General features: G+C 37.9%; 1 protein-coding gene across 6 annotated transcripts in view; it reads left to right on the forward strand.

Annotated features, from left to right (window-relative positions):
- Positions 1-24,415, forward strand: part of PTPRM (protein tyrosine phosphatase receptor type M) — an 801,251-nt gene that overhangs the window by 151,463 nt on the left and 625,373 nt on the right. The gene's annotated exons all lie outside the window — the stretch shown is intronic.

Below are 24,415 nucleotides of genomic sequence, written 5' to 3' on the forward strand. Positions count from 1 at the left end.
ATGGCAGTGGCACCTAGTTCAGAAGCTTATTCAGCTTCTCCCTGAACTTGTAGTCTTCAGCAGTGAGACAGCTCATTCTGGTTATTGGCCTCATCTAAGTGATGGATAGTGACACTTTATTCTGCCCACAGATTTACCTCTCTCATTCTTTTAAGCATTGATGTTTAGGTCTGCCTTCTGAAATGATAGTGTCAGTTTTTTTTCTTATTTTTAACAACTTAATTGATATTTAAATCACACATGATACAATTTACTGACTTACAATGTACAATTCAGTGGTTTTTATATACCCATCGTCATACAACCATTATTACAATCTAATTTTAGAGTATTTTCATTACCCATTTCTGAATCCATGAGTAAGCAATCCCATTTCCATCCCTAACTCTAGCCCTAGGCAATTACTAATCTTTATTCTGTGTCTTTTGATTTGCTTATTCTGGGAAGTTTATATCAATGGAATCACAGGGTCTTTTGTGACTGGATTTTTTTCATGTGGCCTATGTTTTCAAGGTTTATCCATGTTGTAGCATGTGTCAGTACTTCAGTCCTTTTTATAGCTTTATAGTAGTCCTTTGCATGGATGTACCACATTTACATATCCATTCATCAATTAATGGAAATCTAGATTGTTTCCTCTTTTTGTCTATTTATGAATAATGTAAACATTTCTGTACCAGATTTTGTGTGGATGTATGTTTTTATTTCTCTTAGTTATATACATAGGAGTTGAATTCCTAGGTCGTATGGTAACTCTACGTTTAAGTTTTTGATGAACTGCCAGCCTTGTCCAAAGAAGCTATGTCATTTTCATTCCCACTAGCATTGGTAAGGGTTCCACTCTCTCCACACCCTTGACAGTTCTTGTTATTGTCCACCCTAACAGGTGTGAAAGGACACTTACTATGGATTTGACTTGTATATCCCTAATGACTAACAATGTTGAGTATTTTACATATGTTTTTTGGTCATTTATTATCTTCCTAGGATTTTTCCTTTAGATATTTTGCCCAGTTTGAGTTATTTATTCCTTACTGAGTTTTAAGTGTTCTTTATATATTGTGGTTGTAAGTCTCCCATCAGAATGAAAATACTTTTATTCTGTGGATTGTTGAGAGTATCATATAAATTTAATTGTTTAGCCCACATAGCCCAAATATTTCAGGATTACTATATGTGACTTGCACAGTATCTAGAACATACCGGTACTTGCCTGGTACCTAAAAGGTCTACAGTAGAGGTTTTGTAAGTAAATGAATTATGTAGCTTCACCTGCATTCTCAGCCGGCCAACCATAGTCAGTACATCTTATTTCTCAGTTGAGTCTTATATTCTGCCATCTGTTAATCTCTCACTAAGAGTGGGGACAGCCTTTCTCAGGAAGTCTGCTGATTTGCCATTGCGCCTTACTGAAGAGTGATGCTCTAACCTGGATCTAATGCAACATCATGGATGTGGGCACACGGGGGCCACCACCTCCTTTAACTTGACACTACTTTTCTATTTGCTTGGCCCAAGGTTTCATGACTCTTTGAAGCAACTCTATTATTGTTTTCAAATAAATGAACTATAATATTCTATCTTAGACTAGTAGATCTAAGCAACAAATAATTGTGCCTTTAGTTTAAGGAGAATCTGTACACAAGTGAAGAACAGGAAATCAGTCTTGACTACAGTTCATATTAAAAGACCTACGCTTTTCAGTTACCTCATTATATATATTTCACAAGTAGGATAAAGTGGTTTATTTTTTCACTTTGTTTTAAATTTGTTGTTTGGGTTTTTTGGTGGTTTTATTTTATTTATTTTTTATTGTTTATGTTGTTTCAGTTGTCCCCCCATTCTCTCCCCTTTGCCCACCTCCACCCAGGCCCTGCCCTCCTCCTGCCTTTCCCTTAGGCCATCCCTATACCAGTGTTCATGTCTATGGTTCATGCATCTATTTGATGGTTTTATTTTTAATGAAAAGCTTCCTGTCAGTTAGAGTGGAATGGGTGAACGGTCCTTACCATTGACAGTATACAAGTACAGTCTGGATGAACACTGGGATTTGAGAGAAGGGACTCTCAACTGTAAGTGACCGAGTAAATCTTAAGATCAATCTCTTTCTCCTGTAATTCTTTTATATGCCAAAGATACATATGAGAAAAATCAGTTCTTTCCGTGTTTGCATGTATTCTGATATTGTGTTTTCAATTTAGTTTTTTATTAATCAGGTGCTTTTAACCTTAAAATATTGCTTGTGTTCGTTACTTAATGATTGTGCTGTATAAGGAAAATATGCTCTCTTTAGTATTAGTCCTTTATGAATTTAAGAGTATAATCAGATAAATTTTTGCTTAGTTGTATATTCTCACATTTTTTTTTTTGGTCTTTAAGTTTCACAGCTGTATTTAATATAGTCTTTTGAAAGACAGCCAAGTAGCTGGGTGTTTTTTTGCAAGCCTATGGAATGTCATATTTGAGTTTATGTTGGAAAGCTGTTTTGCAGTCATAGAAGTCCAAATAAACAGCCAAATTACTATTTCTCCCCAATTTGGATATAAGAAAGTATGCATTTGGCTTTTGTTCTAGATAACTTCAGAATGGATAAATAGGTTTTCCTGTGTGCTGTGTTAGACATTTACAATTTTGCAGCAAATCCAAATGTGGGAAATTTAACCCCAAAGAATTATGTTAAGTGGTTGAAAAATATCTGTTACTTAGGATCATCTTTTGTGTGCCAGGTATTTTACAGATGTTATCTCACTTAATTCCCGAAATAGCACTGTGGGTATTATTTCTATGTCAGAGGCACTAAAATCAAGGGCATCAGAGTTTATGTGATTGTGGTCAAGGTAGAGACATTAGTTAAGTACGAATAATAAATTTGGTATTACAACTCAAATCTTGTCTTCAGCCTCAGGCCTTTCTTTTTAAGGTGTCTGCAAGTCCTTTTAGTTTCAATTATTTCGTTCCATAATATGAGATGCTACTTAGCATTCAGGTATTTTGATATTTAAGAATATTATTTCCAACTTATACTACAGTATTTCAGTATGTTTAATTATTGTGCTTTTCCATGGCTAGCTAAAGTATAAAATAGCAGCACTTCTGTATTTTAGTTGATAAAAACAGGAATAATTCACCTCTGTCCTGTACTGTTTGTGAACCCTACCTGAATTTAAATATATATTCATAGAGTAACACAAACTGAAGGATCATCAAGAAACCTTTAATCACTCTGAAAATTGATTTACCTCCCATTCTCTCTATGAGGTATTCCTGAATGAAATGCTTTAACTTTTGTTGTACATCAGAGAGATTGAGAAATGTTCCCCACTTATGGCTTAATTTTTGTTTTTAGAAGATTTTGCAAGGATGTTAGTGGATCCCTAGGGCAAGGAATGAGGAATGAAGTGAAGATCATCAGGGCAGAATATAGAATTATGCTTGAGGCTAGTCCCTGGGTGGAATATCATCTCTTTCCCTGTTTTTCCTTTATACTTTATTTTTCAAGATTGTTTGTTTGTTTGTTTTTAGAGGGAGGGGAAAAGAGGGAGAAAGAGAGGGAGACAAATGTCAATGTGTGTTTGCCTCTCACACACCCCCTACTGGAGACCTGGCCTGCAACCCAGGCCTGGGCCCTGACTGGGAATCTGTCCAGGGACTCTCTGGTTCACAGGCCCATGTTCAATCCACTGAGCCACCCCAGCCAGGGCCTGTTTCCCCCTTGTACTTTAATTTTCTGCTCCAAGCAGAACTTCTATTGTATTTAAAAAAACAGCATTTATTTTGTATTAAATCTAAAAGAAAAACAATTGTAGCCCTGACCAGTGTGGCTCAGTTGGTTGGGTGTTATTCCACAAAGCTAAATGTCCTCGGTTTGATTCCCAGTCAGGGTATATGCCTGGGTTGTGGGTTTGGTCCCCGGTCTGAGCACATGTGAGGGGCAACTGATCAGTGTTTCTCTCTCGCATCAGTGTTCCTCTCCCTCTCTTCCTCTCTCCCTTACCCTCTCTCTGAAAATAAATAAATAAAATCTTAAAAAGTAAATGTAAAAGATATTCAAAAGAATACAGTCAAACAGAGTTCTTGTCAGAAGGAAGTTGTAGCATTCACTGAAGTTAAAGCAATTAATAATGGTTGTGGGACTCTTAGTTTTTCTTTTCATGCTCTCTGTTTTAAAACCAGTCTTAGGTGTTTTTTCCTTATTATCCCAAAATACACACTTGAAAATTACTTAAGTTATTATCCTTATTAGTTGCTTCAATGTCTTAAACACCTCTGACTTCAAGGATTTTTAAAACCTCTAACCCTATAGAACCATATAAAGTTAAGGCAAATTTAAATGCTAGTCTCAATTTTCTCTTAAAGATAACATAATGATTGTAAATAAAGCTTATAAGCATTCTGTGTTGTTGAAGTTTTCTCTAGTGCATAATGAAATGTTTGTACTCCACTAGTGAAAAATATATACTCTAAATATACTTTAATGCTTATATTAAATACCTTCCAAGTTTGCAGTATTTATGGAAAAAAATCTGCTTTGACCCTAAGTCTTTATTATGTCTGAAATCTTACTATGACATTGTCTTTGGGTTGTGCAGGTGTGGGGGGCATCATTATTATAACTGCTTGGCACTTATTTAATAAGACCTGTTTTGTAAAGACCAAGATGGACTTTTGTAAATAAATGTGAACTCCCAGTTAATGTGCCAAAACATGTAACTTTAAAGAAACTTTATTGCCAGGTTATTGAGAGAGTGTCACTGTGACATGACTGACACTGACAGCGTGCCTCCTTGTGCCCACTTGTTCTCCTCTGAGTATTTGTTTACAACCTGTTTACGCAGAAATGTGATGCATAGGCTATTTTCTTAGCCTTTGGAGTATTTAACTGCCAGTCATTTCTATGTTAGTTACATTACCTCCCAAGTTATAAATTTTTATTTTCATGGGGAAGTGAACAGGTATGTATATTATCTTAAACCACACATAATTAAAAATATAAACACAGACTAAACAAAAATCTTTGTTACCTAAAGTCCAAATGATTATTTTTGGATTACCTGCAGTGTAGCTGTTTTGTATCACCCTTCATTCACATTTAGACCAGTTAATTAAATTACCTGTGATTGTATTACTCAGGAAACAGAGTGTGTAAAATTACTGTACCAGTGTGCCATAGCAAATAAATTCTTTCCCTACAGGAAAATGATTGTGGATCCAGAAGCATTCATTTCCTGGGGTGGGGTGGGGAGAGGGTTGCTTAGAAAGCTTACTTAAAGTCCCAAGTAACCCAAACTTGTTGAGAGAATTTTGCCTCACTGGCATGTTGGTTGTGCTTAATGTCACACACAACACTGAAGGGCTTACTCTGTAAGGTTTCTGGCTGTCCCCTTTCTCGTAATTGTGGAGTGTCACGTTGGCCCGATGGAGGCAGGTTTAGAAGAGTTGTGATTGGAAGTTCTTGATAAAGATGAGGAGTTAAGACACACAGTCTGCCTGGAAGTTCAGCCATGAACATCACTCATCTATCATAATTTAACAAATGGAAAAGTTGGAGACAACCTGCCATCGATCACATCTATTTTACTGTACTCCAGAGTGGATTAAATTGTATTTAACAACTCTTATCTTACAGGATTTACACTTTAAAATGGAGTAACAACATTTCTTCATCAAGATTTTGCTTTCTGTTTATCAATTTCAGATTTTGAAGTTTGTTTCAAAATATTTGATATTTAATAAATTCTTTTCAAAGTCTTTATGATCCTTAATATCCCCCCAATTTTTTTAACAGTAACAATGAATATCAACTCAGTGTACTAGCCATGAAAATGTATTCTTATGATACAATGGTATAAAAATAGTAGCTTATTTTTAAATATAAACTTTCTGAATTAAAATAAACTTGGTTGGCATTGAAAGTATTAATTTGGAGCCTTTTAATGAAGTTTATGTGATATTGTTTTAGGACTGTGGAATCCTAGAGTTAGAAAAGCTGCTAAGGTTTACAACTAAGTTTTCAGTTTACAACTGAAAACTAAGAAAACTAGTCCCTAAGAGATAATTGACTGTCACAGAAAAATCATCTAGATTTTCTCTAGTACTGTAGTACCCCTTATTTGTGATTCTGCTTTCTGTGATTTACCTCTGTTCACAAAAATATTAAATAGAAAATTCCAGAAATAAACAATTTGTAAGTTTCAGTTGCATTCTGAGTAGTGTGATGAAATCTGTGCCATTGCCCCATTCCACCCAGGACATGAATCTTCCGTTTGTACAGTGTCTCTGCAATGGACATGCTCCCAGCTCCTTACTCACTTCGTAGTCATCTTGGTTATCACATGTTAGTATTGCATTCAAGTAATCCATATTTCACTTAATAATGACTCCAAAGTACCCTGCCCTGGTGGCTTAGTTGGTTGCAGTGTTGTCCCATGCACCAAAAGATTGCTGATTCAATTCCTGGTAGGCGTGCATATGGGAGGCAACCGACTGATGTTTCTCTCTCTCTCCTCCCACCCTGTCTCTCCCTAAAATTAGTAAAAATATCCTTGGATCAAGATAAAAACAAGTAAATAATAATAATAATAATAATAATAGCCACAAAGCACAAGATTAATAATTGCTGGCGATTTGGATATACCAAGTAGAAGCCATAAAGTACTTCCTTTAAGGGAAAGGGCGAAATTCTCAGCTTAATATGGAAAGAAAAATAATCATATGCTGAGACTGCTAAGATCTAAGGTAAGAATGAATCTTCTATCTGAAATTGTGAAAAAGGAAAAAAATTTGTTTTTTACTAGTTTTGTTGTTGCACTTCAAACTGTAAAAGTTACAGCAACAGTGCTTGGCAAGTGTTTAGTTAAGATGGAAAAGGCATTAAATTCGTAGGTGGAAGATATGAACAGAAAGTGTGTTTTAATTGAGGGTATTGTCTCGTGCCAGAAAACACTAAGCCTGTAGGAAGACTTCAGCAAGGAATCCCCTGGAACTGGTGAAGTGAAGCCATTTATTGCAAGTAAGCGAGGCTTACTGTAAGATGTTTTGAGAGAGGGAGGCCATATCCACATAACTTTTATTACAGTAAATTGTTATACTTGTATTTTATTATTGTTATTCTCTATGCCTAACTTATAAATTAAACTTCATTATAAGTATACATGTATTCAGAAAAAATAAAGATTATATAAGGTATGCTCTTTCAGGCATCCACTGGGGTCTTCAACATATCTCCTGTGGATAAGCAGGGACTATTGTTATGCTAGTTTGAGAATGCAGGCATCCTGACTCCCAGAAACAGCTTTTCTTTCCATCCCCATGGTACACCTTGGAATGTTGATTCAAATCTACATGGATTGGATTCTGGAACCTCAAGTCCTGTCAGTACTTTGGGGGAATTAAGGGCAAGGGGAAGGATGATCATGGTGAGAGAAATAATATAACTGACTCTTAGAACTTGATGCCATCAATTTTGAGTTAAGAGAGGAAGTATGTGGGGTAAAGTAAGGGAAAGAGATTACTGTCTTTCCTTGCTTCTCTTAAGCTTTCTCAATACTTGTAAGCTGATGAAAAATTCGTCCATGAATTTTGCTAATAGAGTTGCTGTGCTTTATCATCTTGGATAATTTCTGCATCTGCAGAGGCAAAGACTAAATACTTCAGTTTTCTTTTTGAAAAACAAGAAAATTCAGTAAGAAAATGTTTTATAACATCTTCATGGAAATTGTTGTTATGCAATGTTATGTATTAGTTATGATTGGATTCAGCCCACAGTGATAGAAAACACAAAATAAGAAAGAATATAAGTAGAATTTTTTTGTTTCTCTCAAATAAAATGACTGAAGAGATAAGTAGATCACAACTAATATGGAGGGTTTGTTCTTTCTTTTTTCCTTTCTTTTTTCTATCATTCTAACATGGTAACTCAAGGTCAAATATGACTGTTCAAGATCCAGGCATCACATTCTAATTTCAGCTAGCATGAAGGAATAAGTGGTGAAGAAGAGCAGCAGGGAGAGGGAGAAATGTCTTGTTTGATCTGGCATATACAGTGTTTTCTAGAAGCAGCCACATAATACTTTCACTTATATTTCATTTTCATTGCTCAATATTTAGTTATGAGAATACTTCTTGCTGCGAGGAAGACTGGAAAATGTATACTGATTTTGGAAAATGTAGTTTATATTCTAGGTGTCAAGGAGTTCAACTAAATTGAGATTGCATTGCTATATTTGATTTTGATAAATTGCAGTACTTGATTTTGAAGGTTTAGTAAGGCATTTTTTAAGTTGAAATGTATTTATTTATCTAAGGTGGAACACAAAATCTTCCCAAATACATCTCTGTGATTATAGGTGTGACAATTAAAATTAGTAAGCAAATCAGGATAAGGGAGAAACTGTTAAATTTGAACTGATATATGAGGGGGGGCAAAAACCCTGGAATTTACTTATAAAAATGCATATTTATTCTTATATGTTTAAATTTTAGTCACCTTTATCTTTTTTGCTATTTTTTATTATTGTTCAATTACAGTTGGCCCCATTTTTGCCCATTACTTAAATTTCAGTCACTTTCAAAGTATTCTCCACTTGATGCAATATACCTTCAAGACATTTTTTCCACTGTTCAAAACAGTTTTTGAACTCATTGGTTTTGATGCTTTGTAGTGCTTCTGCCGTTTTTTGTTTCACCTCTTCTACATCAGCAAAATGTTTCCCTTTGAGGACATTTTTCATCTGTGGAAACAAAAAAAAGTCTCTCAGGTGAGACTGGGTGAATAGGGAGGGTAGGGCATGGGGGTCATGCTGTTTTTGGTAAAAAAAACTGCTGAGCACTCAGTGTGGTATGAGTAGGTTCACTCGTAAATCACCCATCTTGAAATGAGCGAACACATTGAAAGAGTTTTCAGAAAAAAAATCACTAAAACCTAATGAAGCCTCTCACAATACCACCAGCTAGTACACTGATACAGATGGGTTCCTAGAACACTCACCTAGCAGCGGAAGCCTGTGCCACAAGGGTCCCACCCTCTAGAAGATAATTCTGTGTTTTGGGGGCCCCCTTGTATATAGAGAAATATGTGGTATCCAGAATAATTATAATTAGTAGAAGCTTCATCCTAGACCTAGCTGACAGCTTAATAAGTAAGATGTGGGTTTTCTTTAGAAAAGAAATTCCTGTTATATTTATAACATAACACAAATACACACCTACTATCTCATGAAAACAACTTTTTATAAATGTAGTACTTTTTTAATATTTGGGGCTTAAAATTTTTTAGATTGAATTTATTGTGGTGAGATTGGTAAAAATTATGTAGGTGTGCCCCTTTTCATACTGGCGTATGTTCAGGCTGCCCTGTGGAGACGTCGCTGTTTGTGTGCAGTGGTTCTGTTACAGGTCATACTGTTGACCGCCCTCTCCATCTGACCTCCTCTCTATAAAGTCCACATCTGTAATCAGTGCATTCTTCCTTGACCGCTCTTTTTTTTTCACGTGAGCCTACAGAATGAAGGTACTTAGCAAATGCCCCTAGAACCTTCTATCAAGGGCATGTGTTTTGAGCACCTGTATTTTGCAGTTGTCTTTGATGTCTGTTATTTGAAATGAATGGTAGAATTCAGTGAGAATCACTTTGGGAAGAATTTCCAGGTCTATGCTCTCTGCTCATAGCCCATTACTAAATAGACTTATGTACACAAGATTCAGGGCTATCAGTTGAGTGAAGGAAGATTCGCTTTGAGGCTTTGGTTTGTTATAGAGTGTATCCTCAGGCTTCTCTTCTCCCTAAACAGACCCTTGTTTCCTCTTCCTCTTTTCATACACGGCCTTTTGAATATACCTTTGGCCTCTGTGGTAGCCTTAACCCAGCTGCATCCTTGAGAGAGGTGGTTCAGAGCAGCTGAAACCAGTAGGGAACATTACTTCTTTAATCTCCCTAATCCTTGAAAACTCCTGGGAACATATTCACAGCATGGATTCTTGTATCCCATACCTGAACCACTGAATCAGAATCTCTGGGTATAAATCTTGTAGGCTGGTTTCCAACAAGCTTTTCCAGGGCTCCTCAGGCAGCCAGTTTCCTCCTGCATTTAGAAGTCCTTGTGCTGTAATCTAGGAGTTAGATAAAACCCCCAACCACCACCCCCCAAAAAAGAAAAAAAGCTTTCTACACTAAACAGTTCACACCTATGGAAGGCTCAAAACTCTCAATCTTATGTCCCATACTAATATCCAAAGCCAAATGAGGCCCAGTTTAGCTTTGTATTAATCCTACCAAAGTCTTCTGTGAGCTATCTGTGCAAATGGGCCCAGAGGATAAATGATTAGTGTTCATTACAAGTACCATGAAGGACAGATGGCGGGTGCCCCCGAATCAGTTGTGTCGGGGGCAGCATGGTTTGGGGAAGGGATTGGAAAGGCTTCCATAGGAAAGTAGGAACAGGGTGTGCAAATGAGGTTGCAGTATAAGTGCAGTGCACTTGCTCATGTTCTGTGATATTTCAGCTTTAATTAGGTGTTGGCTTATCTTATATAAATCTGTGATATGTTTATATAATTGTAATTTTTATATATACTTGTGTTTAATTTTATAAGTCACTACTAGTGTTCTACATACTAAGTTAAGAGTATCATCGTAATCCTGTGAACAGATAAAATTTGGGGGAGAGGGCAGGCAAATCTGGATTCTTGTAGAGATAATATTTAAAATTGATTGAAATTGTAGTTTTCTTAAGAAATGATACAGACTACAGATCTATCAAATGCATTAATTAGAAAAGGAGAGGAGATGGTATGGGATTTTACTACTGCTTGAAAAAGCCTTATTGGCATTAGTATTCTAGGAGGTACTAAGACATTGTTCAAGTTCAATTGAAATTAGTCTGTGGTAGCCCCATTGGTATCCTTGGGAAAAAATTCTCTGAAGTGTGATGGTTCCAAATTCATTAGGACAAAAATTACCTGTCTTCTTCTGGGTATTTATTTTTGCTTTGGCTTAGGCTGTCTGAGCCAAATATCACTTTTTAGCATAGACACCTACTGTTTCATGACAAGGGCCACAAACTCAGATGACTTCTTGGGTGAGGGACAAGTGACAGCAGGGAGTGAAGCAGGCCAAGTGTAAGAGGGGCTGCTGCTGCTCAAGTGGGAATGTGGTCCCAGTTTTGCCAGATCTTCTGTGTTTTCATAAAAGCCCCAAGTCTGGAAGTCTTAAATAGAAGTTTTCCAGTCTCTGTATGCTGCCAATAATTCAAATGAAATAAAATACAGATCATTGGTTGTTTAACACTATGTGAGTAAAAGGAATATTGAATGTGGCCCCCCATTTCCTGTTTCTCTGTCTTGTGCTATAAAGTTTTGTTTGACCCCACAGATTAGATAAGACTCCAGACCTCATATTCAGCCAGCATGCACCTGTTTTTTAAAATGTTAACATACCTGTGGATTTGTTTATAAGCAGCCACTGCCTGGTTCTGGTGCTCCTGTGTGTGATTGACGCTGGGGCCTGTGCCAGTCCCTTCTCTGCCGTCCCCCATCCCGAGTACCCTTTTGGTTAATTTGGACCCAGACCCTGACAGGGACATGGCTTTCCCAGTGGGATGGTGGTCAGATTCATCAAAACGCAAATATTTGATGCCCAATAGGTCTTCTGCTCCCCAGCCCCAGACGATAGCTGTGGCTGGCCATTGGCATATGTCAGTGTGACCTTGGTATGGCCAGTCGTAGGCACTATAGTGTCCCCAGTAACCAGTGCATAAAATATTTTGAGTTCCACTCTGCTTTCTTCAATGCATGCTTCTAAAAATTGCTCTCAAGATACAGAGTCCGGCACAAATAACACCCCCTTTTTATTACAATCATAAGCATGTAATTCTGTAACATAACACCATCACACTCAAGCACACCATATGACACATTAGGTGAAATGTTCAAATTAAAACTATAAAGTATTATACCCGTATTATTACCCTACCAACCACACTCAAGCAGGCTACCTCTGTCGGACCCTGAATTTTGCCCTTTACTTAAAATAATCCTTTTCTGTGGACTCATAGTTCTGTTTTTTTGTTTGTTTGCATTAATGATGCCTTTCTATTGATTAGTAGACCATTTTCCTTTTGCTTTCTCACTCTTCATCCTTATGAATTAGTGGAGAATGCACAACTTACCATCTCAACAACTAACTAGATTTTCCTCATTTGTCTCGTATGTTATTTTCCTACATCCTCCCCATTATGATCTTACCATACTTTCTAGTTTGGCCACAGGGTGCTTGTGACAGTTCTCCTGTCCTTGCCTGCAGTGTCCTGAGCTTTGCTTCTGTTGCTCCCTCTGTTTAGAGAGTTCTTCCTGCTTCTACCACCTGTATGCTACTCTGGTCAAATCAACTTTGATTTTCTATAACCATAGGTAAAGCCTTCTCCCCTGAACTTCTAAAGGAAGAGTCTCCACCTGAACGTCTTTCAGAGAATTTACCACTTTATATTGTCTCTCCTGTTATTGACACAAATGAGAAAAAGTCTTTTTTCACTTAAATGAAGGCTATACTTTCTCATATAGTAGTTGTTAATATATTTGGCTATTCAAGTTTAAACAAATAAAAATTAAGTAAAGTTAAAAATTTAGTTCCTCTGTCACACTAGACATGTTTCTTATGTTTAATAGCCTCATGTGACTGGTTGATATGTATCGGACAACTCTGAACATTTCCATCATTGGAGAAGGTTCTATAAAACCAGGGCTACTCTGAGGTCTGTGAAGTCTTTGACTGATTTCTCCACCCCATCCTGAGCTCCAAGAATGAAGTATCATGTCTGTAGCCATCCCTATATTTAGAGGGACTGCAGAAGATGGGGTAGAAGTACATTGTCTAGCTGCCTAGCTTTGTGAACTGGTGCAAGGCACCAACCTCTCTTAGCCTCAGTTCTTTATTAGTACATGGGAGTAATCATAATATATATAATCACTACAGTATTATGAGTATAAAATGAGATGTTTCATGAAAAGTTCACAGCATATTGGTGGCATTTAGTGAATGTTCTTTGCATGCACTAAGTGTTCAGTGGGCATCACTTCTGAGAGGGCACACCTCCCTACCTTGGTGGTACTCAGGCTGGCTCAAGGAGGTGGGCAGCCATCTGGGTCTGTAGCCCAAGGGTGGCACTCAGTTTTATTGGAGGGCATTCTGCATCTGCCATACCTAACTTCAGGTATGCATAGCAAATATTTTTTGTTGCCACTGAGAAAGGGCTCCCAGACTGGAGCATTTTAAAACATTCACAGCAAGAAATTAATTTTCTTGTGCCCAGTTTCCCTTGTGATTTTTAATGAAATGTTATATTTGTCAGTCACTAATATTTTCAGTTAATGAAAATGCACAGGAATAGCTTCATGTTTCCCATATGACTTCTGTGAAGCACTGAAGGTGGGCATTTTTGACAAAACTGTTATAACTCTTAATAAGTGGCTTGACCTTTAAAGCTGAGGAAACTAAATCTTAAGGGTTTTCATCTCATAAATTGCCTGTGCCTCTGATTAGATTGGTTTCATCTTTCAGGGTTCTATTCTGAAAGTAACCAACAATTCCTTAAGTCCAATGAAACCTTCTCTTTGGCTTAGCCTCTATAGATGCAGGGGAAATCAGCTTTTTTGTCCTGTAATTGCTTTCCTCAGTTCTCTAAGGCAACAGCCAAATTATCAATCCCAGGGGAGGAAGTTTTCCTGCAGGGAAGTTCCTGTTTACAGGAATGACTGTACACCCATTTATCAAGAGCAATTGTTATTCTGATGCACTACCTTCTATTCCTCCCCCTTTCTGTAAAAATCATGACATCTTTTAGAACCTAATTACCTATGTCATTAACACATTGTTCCCCACTGAGGTTTCCTAGAGTTTGAAAGCAATGGGTAGGTATCTTTAAATATCTAAAACTAAGGGAATCCTTCATACAATTTTCATTTTCTCATTTTTAAGGCACTGTACACATTTAAGGCAGAATTTCTTTTGAGTTGCAGTGAGTGAAAATCATGTTGGCTATTTTGAATAACTTTAAGGAAAAGTTCCCAGGCAGAATTTTGGATATATGGATGCAGAAGTGGGCTTTTAGTTCCTTTTCTTATATGGTGCATAGGCTCCTGCAGTTTTCTCAGTCCGATTGTGGAAAATAGTCGAGTCACTGTATTTTTCCTCTCCAGTGATACATCTTTCCCTTCATCAGGCTTTCCCTTCATTCCAGCTGTCTGTTCACCATTTATACTTAAGCTACTGTATTAAGAAATTAGATGGATAAGAAGATGTATTCATATTTTGAGAAATGTAGTTCTGTCTTTATAAAGAACTTTTTGGTTTGAAGGAAACCCTGAGATTCTGTCTAGCAGGTCACAGTTGAGGCACTTAACAAGACTCAGAAGCATAGTTGAATTTTATAAGAGAGACTTGGGAAATAGCCAGAAGTAGATTACAGTAAGCCTAAATTTATAAAATTGTTAATTTCTACTGAATTTTGAAATTTAACTTTAAAATTGGAAATTAAACTGCGTTGTTTTATATAGAAGAATATTTGCCCATTACATGGGCACTAGTCACAATGGTTTTATATGCTTTTCTTGATTTAACCCTGATAAAAATGTGGTGAAACTGAAACCAATCAAACTGAAGCTCATCCACTTAGTGCCTTGATGCATGACACAACAATTAGTGTTGAAAGAAACACGTTTTTATTAATAGAGTTCCAACCTTGGGAGGGGGTGCTGGGAGCACTCCTGCTCAGAGCCCTCTTCTTCCCCTCTCCCATGAGACCCAGCATTTCCCTTGCTCCCCACCGGGCTATAAGCCAAAACCACACCCTGAAGTTCCCCATTTCCTTATCTGTTCTCAAGCTGGCTGTGCAAACAGGTCTCCAGCCCCTCTGGAATGTGCACTTGTGGGTTTCAGAGTCACCATCCTCTCGCAGCAGCTCTCTCCTTCAGGCTTCAGGATCTGGTTTCAGGAAAACATGCGCTCTGTTACCCTGGATCATGGTGGAGTTCAGGGAGGCACATGTCCCAAGACACTGACTTCTGTGTATGTCCTTAAGAGGAGCAGAAGTCTGTAGTTCAGCATTCCTGGTCATAGTTCAGTTCAGCTCCAAGCATGTCTCACTAATCTGTGCTTGGTTAGGCAGGTCCCAGCATAGCTCTATCAGCTCTCTCCTCATACCCTTTCCTTCTATGTGGCTTCTTCCTCCTCTCTTTCAGCACTCAATGATAGAATTCCTCCTTACTACCCCAGGCCACATGGTGGAATCTTCTTCTCTCTCTGCCCACTCTCATTATAAATGCTTGGCCCAGAACTTCCTATGTGACCTCATATCTGACCTCCTATAATATGTTACTTTTGCCAGTTCCCCTGTATCTTCTACCTTCTTTTGGCTGCCATCTTTAGTCAGGGCAAGAGTTGCTGTGACTTAGGGGCATCCAGGGTGGGCATCCATCTCCCCTGGCTATCTCATAAGTTATGATACATCCTTAAAGTCACATATATCTTTTGCCCGGGGCAGTAGTATAGCTACTAACTTGCCATGGTTATGCAAAGTATCTTAAATGTTGGATGGTCCACTTACCCTTTTCCCCAATCCGGGTTTGTGGGGAATATTCTCTATTTTCAGGGGATCCTCACTCTGCACCCCATTACAAAACCAGTGATCATATTCCTATTGTACTAATAAGCAAGGGGGTTGCAAATACTGGCTTTGTCCAGAAGGTATCCAGCCATGTATTATGAAAAAACAGACATTTATTAAATAAGATACAAGATACGAGAAACATTGTACATAGGACAATGATGCTTCAGTCTCCTTCAAATTAGGCACCTAAGGACCTCACACAGTTCTCCTAATTGCCATTGGCTACCCCATCATATTCTCCTGAATCTCATTGACAGTCTGAAATCTCTTCCCTTTCAAAGTGATTTTAGTTTTGGGAAAAGCCAGAATTTGCAGGGTGCCTCAAATCTGGGCTGCAGGAGGGCTGAGTAATCTGGGTGATTTGATGTTTTGCCAAAAAACTCTGCACAAGATATGAGCAAGGTGCATGAGTAAGTAGTAGTCATGATGAAGCTGCCAGTCACCATTGCCCATAGCTCCAGCCTTCTTAATTATCCTAATAATTTCCACTAAGAAATGTTCAAGCTTATCACAAAATTGGATGCAGATCTGTTGCTCAACTCTCTCAGTCATTTTGAACACAATGACCACACAGTACACATGCTCACTTAACAGTGTCTCCTGCTACCACTGACTAGTACGAAGAAGTCATTGTTCACACATGCACATTCCAGCCCACTCTCCTTGGCTGCCAGGTTACATCAATGTCACACAGTATAACTGTTCTTGTTATATTAACAATGGCTGGACTTTTTCTGGAAAGACTTCTCATATGGCAAGTAATGTGTCCAACTGTCACCTAACCATAAGCATTCAAACCTATGTCGCAATTATTAGAGCCCAGTGCTTAGTTAAACCTTACCTTGTTCTGAATAGAAAGGTAAAGGGCCCAAATATCTGATTCTATATTACCACCTTGTGTGGCCACTGATTGCCTCCTAAGTTTTCTTTGCCTAATTTTATCACTTAGAATGATGGGAATTGTTACACCTGTCTTATCAAATTTAATACACTATATGAAAATGTCATAGAAGAATGCGTGTAAAAATATGTGGTGCAATGTTTTATGCTCTGTAAGTGAAAGTTAATATTCTTACGCTTATTTTATCACATTTTTAAATGGACTCTTTCAGAACAGTCTAAGACATTCTTTTGTCCTAGCTTATGTCAGTGAGTTGTCAATTTGTTCCTTAGTGTTTATAGGGTGATTACTGTGGAATGCTAGAATGATAGAGATAGAGACAATTGCTTGAAAATTTTGAAATTATATTCTTTAAAAAAAGGGGAAAGCCTGGCTAAAACATGGTATTTTAACAAACTAGAAAAATGGAATTCCTGCCATATTTAAAAGTAGATGTAGGTCTTTATAACTATAGGACTAAGTATTTAGCCGGTTAGTGTCAATGAATTTACCTTGAATATTTTGGACATAAGACAAAAAAGGGGGAATGTATATGTAGTATAAATTATCCCTTACATATGTGCTGATTAGTGAGCTAATTTATATAGAAACTCATGCTCTTTGCTTAAATTGTAGGTTAAGAATATCCATAGAAGCTATCAAAATTAATAATACTTTTGTTTATATAAAAGCAGGAATACATTATTCAATAGCTCTTATTCTGGGCTTAGTATGTTCTTATCTGAGCAGCTTTGCGAGTATTTTGAAATAACTGTAAAACTCGTCAGACAAATAGCAATGATTACTATGAAATCAGGCTCTGACTTAGATTTTTCTGCAATTAGTGGGAAAGCATAACTCTTGGATTTATGTTATTTAGATTGACTGGGAAAATCCATTTTAAAGCCTAAACCAGACTATCTACTTTGAAGAATTACTCAATAGAGCCTCTTTAAAAGGTCTTGTGAAAAACAAGTAAAATCATGTTTGAAAATATCAGACCCCATTTGTCTGTAGGTTTTGGGCTCAGAAATGCCATAGTGTGGAGAATACCAGATTCTGTTGCAAAAGAGTAATCAGTGTATTTGTTTTTCTTTAAGACATAAAGATATAATAGTTATTCAGAATGAATATTGCATGCTAAGGTTTTTGTCCTAGTGCATTTAATGCTGATAGAAAAATGAATTGGCAGGTGAAAAAAAAAGTTCAGTTATTCTGTAAAGAAGCATGTCTTTATGATGAATAGAGTAGGTGTGAGGTGGAGTCATTATCAAAACATATTTTTTAGAAAATCTTAACATAAAAGTAAAATCATGCATCCTACCCTTTATTCCCTGCCCTCCCAGTGCTTTTACACAGTTCTGTGACTGAGCAAACTGGGGCTCAGCCACCTGGTGCCTTTACATATGACCCTACAATTAGTTTTGAAGGAAACAGGTTTTTATTAATGGGGTTCCATCCTTGAGGGTGGGAGTCTGAGAGCACTCCTGCTCAGAGCCCCTCTTTTCCACTCTCCCCCAAGACCTAAAACTTCCCTTGCTTCCCAAAAGGCTACAGGCCAAAACCATGCCCAGAAGTCCCCCATGTCCTTATCTTTCCATCAGTCAGTCACACAAACAGATCTCCATCCTCTCTGGAATGTGCACTTGTGGGTTTCAGAGTCACCATCCTCTGCAGTAGCTTTCTCCTTCAGGATCTGGGTTGCACTATTCTCATTCTCCATGTAGTGGTTCAGGAAAATATGTGCCATGTTACACTGGATCATGATGAAGTCCAGAGAGGCACACATCCTGAGAGAGTGGCTTCTCTATATGTCCTTCAGAGAAGCAGAAGTCTTCAACTTAGCACTCCTGGTCACAGTTCAGCTCCAAGCACCTCTCACGAATTTGGGTGACTGGGCAGGTCCCTGTTCCTCCATCAGCTCTACTGCCATCTTCTCCAGACAGACCTTCTCTCTCACTGTAGACCTGGTGGCTCTTGCTTTGGCTTTCAGACCTGCTGATGGACCTTCTCTCTCACTCCAGACCTCATGGCTCTTCTGTCTTCTCTTTAGCATGCCCTAATTTAAATGCTCAGTCAAGAACTTCCTGCAAGACTTCAAATCCAGCCCTTCCTGTAGTGTGTTAGTGTCCACCATTTTTGCCAGTTCCCCAGTGTTTTTTACCTTCTTTTGACTGCCATCTTTAGTCAAGGCAAAAATTCCCAGTGATACACTGGGATCTGGATTGGGCATGCTTTCCTAAGGTTATGTCACCCAGCTGCTGAACATTTTCAGTCAGGTACACAACTTGCCCTGGGCAGCAGCCCTCATCCCTTCAGGAAGACACAGCTATTAACTTGCCATTGTGCAGTGTATCTTGAATGCTGTATCATGCACACTTCCATTCCCCTAATTAAGGATTCTGGGAGTTAATCTCTATACCCCATTACAGTTCTGTTTTCCTTCATAAAACTTAGACTTATGTAACTGGTTTATTTATGATGTTTATGTTTATATTCTCTTTCACCTATTAAAATATATCTCAAGTGCCTAGAACAGTACTTGGCATGTAGTAGGTAATAGATAAATATTTTTTTGAGTGAGTAAATGAACCAAAAGTCAGGGTCTTTGTCTTCATGGTCTTCAGATTATTTGCCTAAAAAATGAGTACTATATTAGACACTCCCTCAACATTTTTCAAGGGCAACTATAAGGATAATTATGATGATAGATATTATCTTATTTTTAATTGAGATGTTAGTGCATCTCCAAATGTCATTTGTTTGAAGTTCACATTTATTTATTTTCCCATAGGAAAAAAAAAGCTAAATGTATTTTGATTCCAAACTCCATCTTTCTAAAGTAGAAAGATCATTGGAATGATGGAATTTTGAAGTCAGAATACTAGCTCTGTACCCCAGCATGCCATTGTTTTGTGTCTCTCTATCACTCTATCATTTAGGTTGTATTAAGGATCAAATCAGAGAAAGTATAATCAATAGTGATGAAGAGACTCAGCTCTGATATTCTATTAAATTGGGCTCAAATCCCAACTTAATATTAGTTTTAATAGTCAAGTTTAGTAGTTCACCAGTCAATGAAAATAGAACTAAGTTGTTTTAGGCCAACCCTTTTGCTGAGAACAGTTACAAAACTATTCAAAGTCATCAGAGACCTGCTGAAGAGTAGTTGCATGATCCAGAAAGCCCAGAGCTGTGAGACTGTCTCAGCCCCCAGCTTGTGCTTTGATAATTGGTGATAGATATCAAAAAGCAGAAATTTCAATAAGCTTACAGGGCTTGAGGTAGGCAACTATATTGGATCTCTGGGCCTGACAAATAGAAGGTAAATACCCCAGGCTTCAGAACCACAGCAGTTACATCTTAGGTGTTAGGGTAAATAGGAAGTAGGCCAGCTCAGATCACCTCAGTCTCTGATTGGATTAAGGCAGTCTGGAATTGCCAGTATCCCAAGATCATCTGCTTGTCAGAAACCTATCAGAAATAACCAGGCTTATGGAGAGATGGCAAAACTATGACCCAAAACCAAGGGAAATACAGGCAGTAAAATTGTCTATAAGGTTATCTTGAAAAAGGAGTTGAGATGTATGTGCTTTAAAAAAACAAAACTATGATTTAATATGTCAGAGGAATTAAAAGACAAGTTTGATAATTTTGATATTTGTTACTAGAAATTCTAAAGCTTAACAGTACAATAGCTAAAACTAAAAGCTCAACAGATGATTTAAACACCTGAAAAGAAACTTAGTGAAATGAAGATAGTGTAAAATGTCCAGACTAATGCTAAGAAAGAAAAAAGGTAAAAAATATGGAAAAGAGCCAAAGAGAAATGTGGTCATGGTGGGTACATATATATAAATTACCACCCATGTAGAGGCCCAGAAATGTCTGAAGAGATGGTACCTGAGAATTTCCAAAATTGGTGAAAGATAATCAGGCAGAGATTTGAGAAAATTACAAACCTCAACAAGATAAACTCAAAGGATACTGTACTTATGCACATCATGGTCAAATTGCTGAAAGTCAAAGACAAAGGGAAAATGCTAGAAGCAGTCAGAGAAAAAAAGGATATGATATTCAGAGAAGCAGCAGTAAGATTTTGAGTTGATTTCTCAACAGAAACAATAGCATCCAGAAGACAGTGACATGATATTTTGAAGTTCTGTAAGAATTCTGCCAATTTTGAATTCTACATCCAGTGAGGATTGTGAAGACATAATTCAGATATATTCCAATATCTACAATTTTATTACCCTACTAAATTTTTAGAGCCCCCAACAGAATACCCAAAGAACCATAGTTTAAGTCAGTAGATCCTGACCACCTTGTATAGTGATCTTTCTGTAAACTTATGTGCTTGGAGTTCCAATTTGGTATACCTAGAACATCTCTTCCCTCTACCTTTTCACCCTATTATAACCATGACAGTAGGATGAAATCCCCTTTCCACATTTCTTTTACCAGCTTTCTGGTGAATGTCTGGACTGTTTGCATTGCCATACTGTAGCAAGTGAGGATAGAAGGAGGTACAAAGGCACTAGGGGCTATATATGTATACTCAAGGGAGAGAGGGAAGATAATGAAGACCTCTGTGGCTCCAGGGTCGCTTAAAGGCAGAAATGAGCCTTCAGTTGACATAGCCTTGTGTGATGAGTAGTGCTGAATTGAACAGCCTGGATCCAGACAATGTGCTGTGTGTGTAAGTGCTGTGCACAACTTTCACCAAGTGTCTTCTGAGGAGGGACACTCACTTCCCCCTTCCATTCTTCTGTATGTAATTTGAATATGCTGGAAGGAGCTCCATATTAACAGTGAGGATCAAGGCTACCCCTTTGGACTGTGGAACCAAGGGCTGGAGGGATTTGAGTTCTCTGGGGACATTGTGGAATACAGCTGCCATATGAGCCCCAGGCTACTTATACCAACTTCATGGGGGGGAAAGAAATACCCCCATGTCTTGTTTAACCCACTGACATTTGGGTTTTCCTGCCCCTTTTGACTAATTTAATCCTAATTAATACAGGAGGCAAAAGCCAAATATAATTTGCCAGCATCATCAGTGGTAGTGATACATTAATACTTACTAGCACCCAAATCCTTGCTGTCACCATTAAAATGAACCACTTTGCAAGCAGGGGCAGACTTCTTGATTTAGAGAGCCCCAGCTTCCTAGTCCAGTGATTGGAGACAGTGCCGTGATGGAAGCCCTTTTTCTCTATCCCCCACTTGGAAGCGACCCTCAACACTGATGAGATGTCCTGGAAAGGTCTCTTCAGTAAAAAGTTCAGAGGCAATTTGCCAGTGTTTCTCTCTGGGTTAATTTTAGAATTACTCAGTTGGTCTAAATTTGCTTAGGATGAGACCACTTGCATTTGAGGAGCAATTTCACTTAGTGTGTGACATGCTTTGAAGTATGTTAGCCATTCCAGTATTTTTTTTTGGGGGGGGTGTTATTTGCTGCAATAGGCCCCCAAGTGGCCTTGGTACTCTGCAGGAACAGGATTGGGATGTGGTCTATTGCTCTGGAAAGGGAGTCTGTGGGAGGAGCAGAGTGGTTCTCCTCACCCTACCCTCACTGCAACACCATTTTAGGTGGCAGAGTTACCACCTACTGTTTCTGTTGGCAGCAATGCTGCAAGCTGTGTGTGTTAAAAACCACCATTTTTTTTGTCAAGCTGTTTTGACAGGGATTTGGTCTTTAAATAGTAATTGCTCATTAATTGCATTTCTCCCTACAACCCAAAACCTGCCTGGCCTCCTTGTATACTTTGGAATATCCAGAGATGTAAACCAATGTATTTTTATTTTTTACTGAGACTATGGGTGTTACATAAAAATGAAATGAAATTAAAAAATAAAATAAAATAAAATAAAAAATAAAATAAACTTTTTTGGGACCATGTGGGAAAAATGCATGGCTGCAGTTAGGCTTGGAGCCCTATTAAGTGTAATTATAGTCTGACCCCATTTGCTTGTAATAGCCTGAGCCCTCCTAACGAGGTTGCATATGGTTTGTGCTGACAGGGTCATGAGCAGAAAGATGGGCTTGCTGGGAGATTACTAACTTTAATGATGATTTACCTGAATCAAGCACTTTGTCATTTGTAAGGCATGGATATATATTCTCAATCCCCATGTTCCAGATATTTAAAAAACTATTTTCAGGAATCCCCAGGGTTAAACTGTTCTGTTTTTAAGTGAAGTTGTTTGCTTTGTAAGGCCAGACATTCTTTGCTTTGTCAAGCATTTAAAAAATTCATTTAAAGCAAGTTGGATAAAAGCCTGTGTTTGCAGATGGCTTAAGAAGCCTGCTATCTAGTGTTAAAATGACAGTTAATGTTGGTTAACTGCTGTTTTTTTGACTTCTTAAGCAAGATCCCTTATCCACTTTAGGTTTTAAGACCTGGTATTCTACTTGATAAGGGTTTCCATATAAATTCCCAAATACATAACATCTTTCTAGGTTATGCTAAGAAAATTGGAGTTACAGGATAGTTTTGTGACTAAAGGATATTTTTCTCAGTTATTATTTTAATAACTGTAAAAGGAAATACCATGAGCATAAGTTTTGTTCTCATGAAGCTAAATTTAAATTTATCTTTTGTTCACTTTTACATTCTGATTTACTCATTCATTCATTCATAGAACTTTGAAATGATTTTTAAGCCTGCTTGTTACAGGCTATTTTTAAACATAACATCTTTTTTTAAAGATTATATTTATTTTATTTTTAGACCGAGGGAAAGGGAAGGAGAGAGAGAGGGAAAGAAATATCAATGTGTGGTTGCTTCTCACATGCCCATACTAGGGACCTGTGCCCCATACATGTGCCCTGACTGGGAATCGAACTGTCAACCCTTTGGTTTGCAGGCTGGCACTCAGTCCACTGAGCCACACCAGCCATGGCTAGACATAACATCTTTTATTTTGCTAAGTTTTCCTCAAAAATACTTTATGGACTTAACCCTTTCTCCTGATTTTGAAGCTTCCTATGTGTTCATTCGTAATAGCTAGTCTTTTTCTTCTTCTGGTTCATATTGTGCAGCTGAAAATTTAATACTATTTTTCATTCCAAAATGGGTCTTTATGGGTCTTTATAGCAAATCAAACTTTTTCTGTTTGACATCTCATATGCTCTGACACTCTAATGCCCAATATTCTTATCTCACCTGTGCCACACCCCACATTATCCTACTCATACTCACTCGTTGGTCACATCTCACACAGATCTTTTCTGCACAGATCTGGGTGATATTGTGCCATCTCATGACCACTTTATTTCATCTGATTTCTTCATTTTAGACAAGTACGTATTTACCTAGAATTGCTTCCCCTAAGCCTTTGTCTCTAACAAAACTGAACTCCTGGCATCACTGAGACTTTAAATATCTAGGGCTGAGCATCCAAGGCCTGAAATGATAAGATGGAAGCAAGTCTCCTCAGAATACAGACAAAGATAGTTTCTTCTTGGTGACTATGGTGAAGCAGAACTTGCCAGCCTGTGTGCCCAAGTGGGTTTCAGGTGATACTTTACCCCCAGGAGGGCAGAGACTGGGCTTGTTACCCTTGACCCCAGCGATATATATAGATACTTGTTTTCTGTATGTTCTGTGATGTGAGATGAGGAAGGCTGGATGCCTGGCACTGAAGGCTAATATCAGTTTGTTTTCAGCTTACCTTTCTAAATTGATGTGCACACCCCCAGAATGTCTGTGCTCCTTGGCTTACACTTGTCCTTACACTTTTGAGATGGATCTAACATTGCTAATTGTCTGCTTGATGTATCTAACGTTATTTTCCACAAGCACCTCTCCTGACTCATTTAGTCTTGTAAATAGCCCAAAATGTTAGAGTCACATTGGGCTTTTCATTATGC

This window comes from Phyllostomus discolor, chromosome 9, assembly GCF_004126475.2.
Source record: "Phyllostomus discolor isolate MPI-MPIP mPhyDis1 chromosome 9, mPhyDis1.pri.v3, whole genome shotgun sequence".
NCBI classification, from domain to species: domain Eukaryota; kingdom Metazoa; phylum Chordata; class Mammalia; order Chiroptera; family Phyllostomidae; genus Phyllostomus; species Phyllostomus discolor.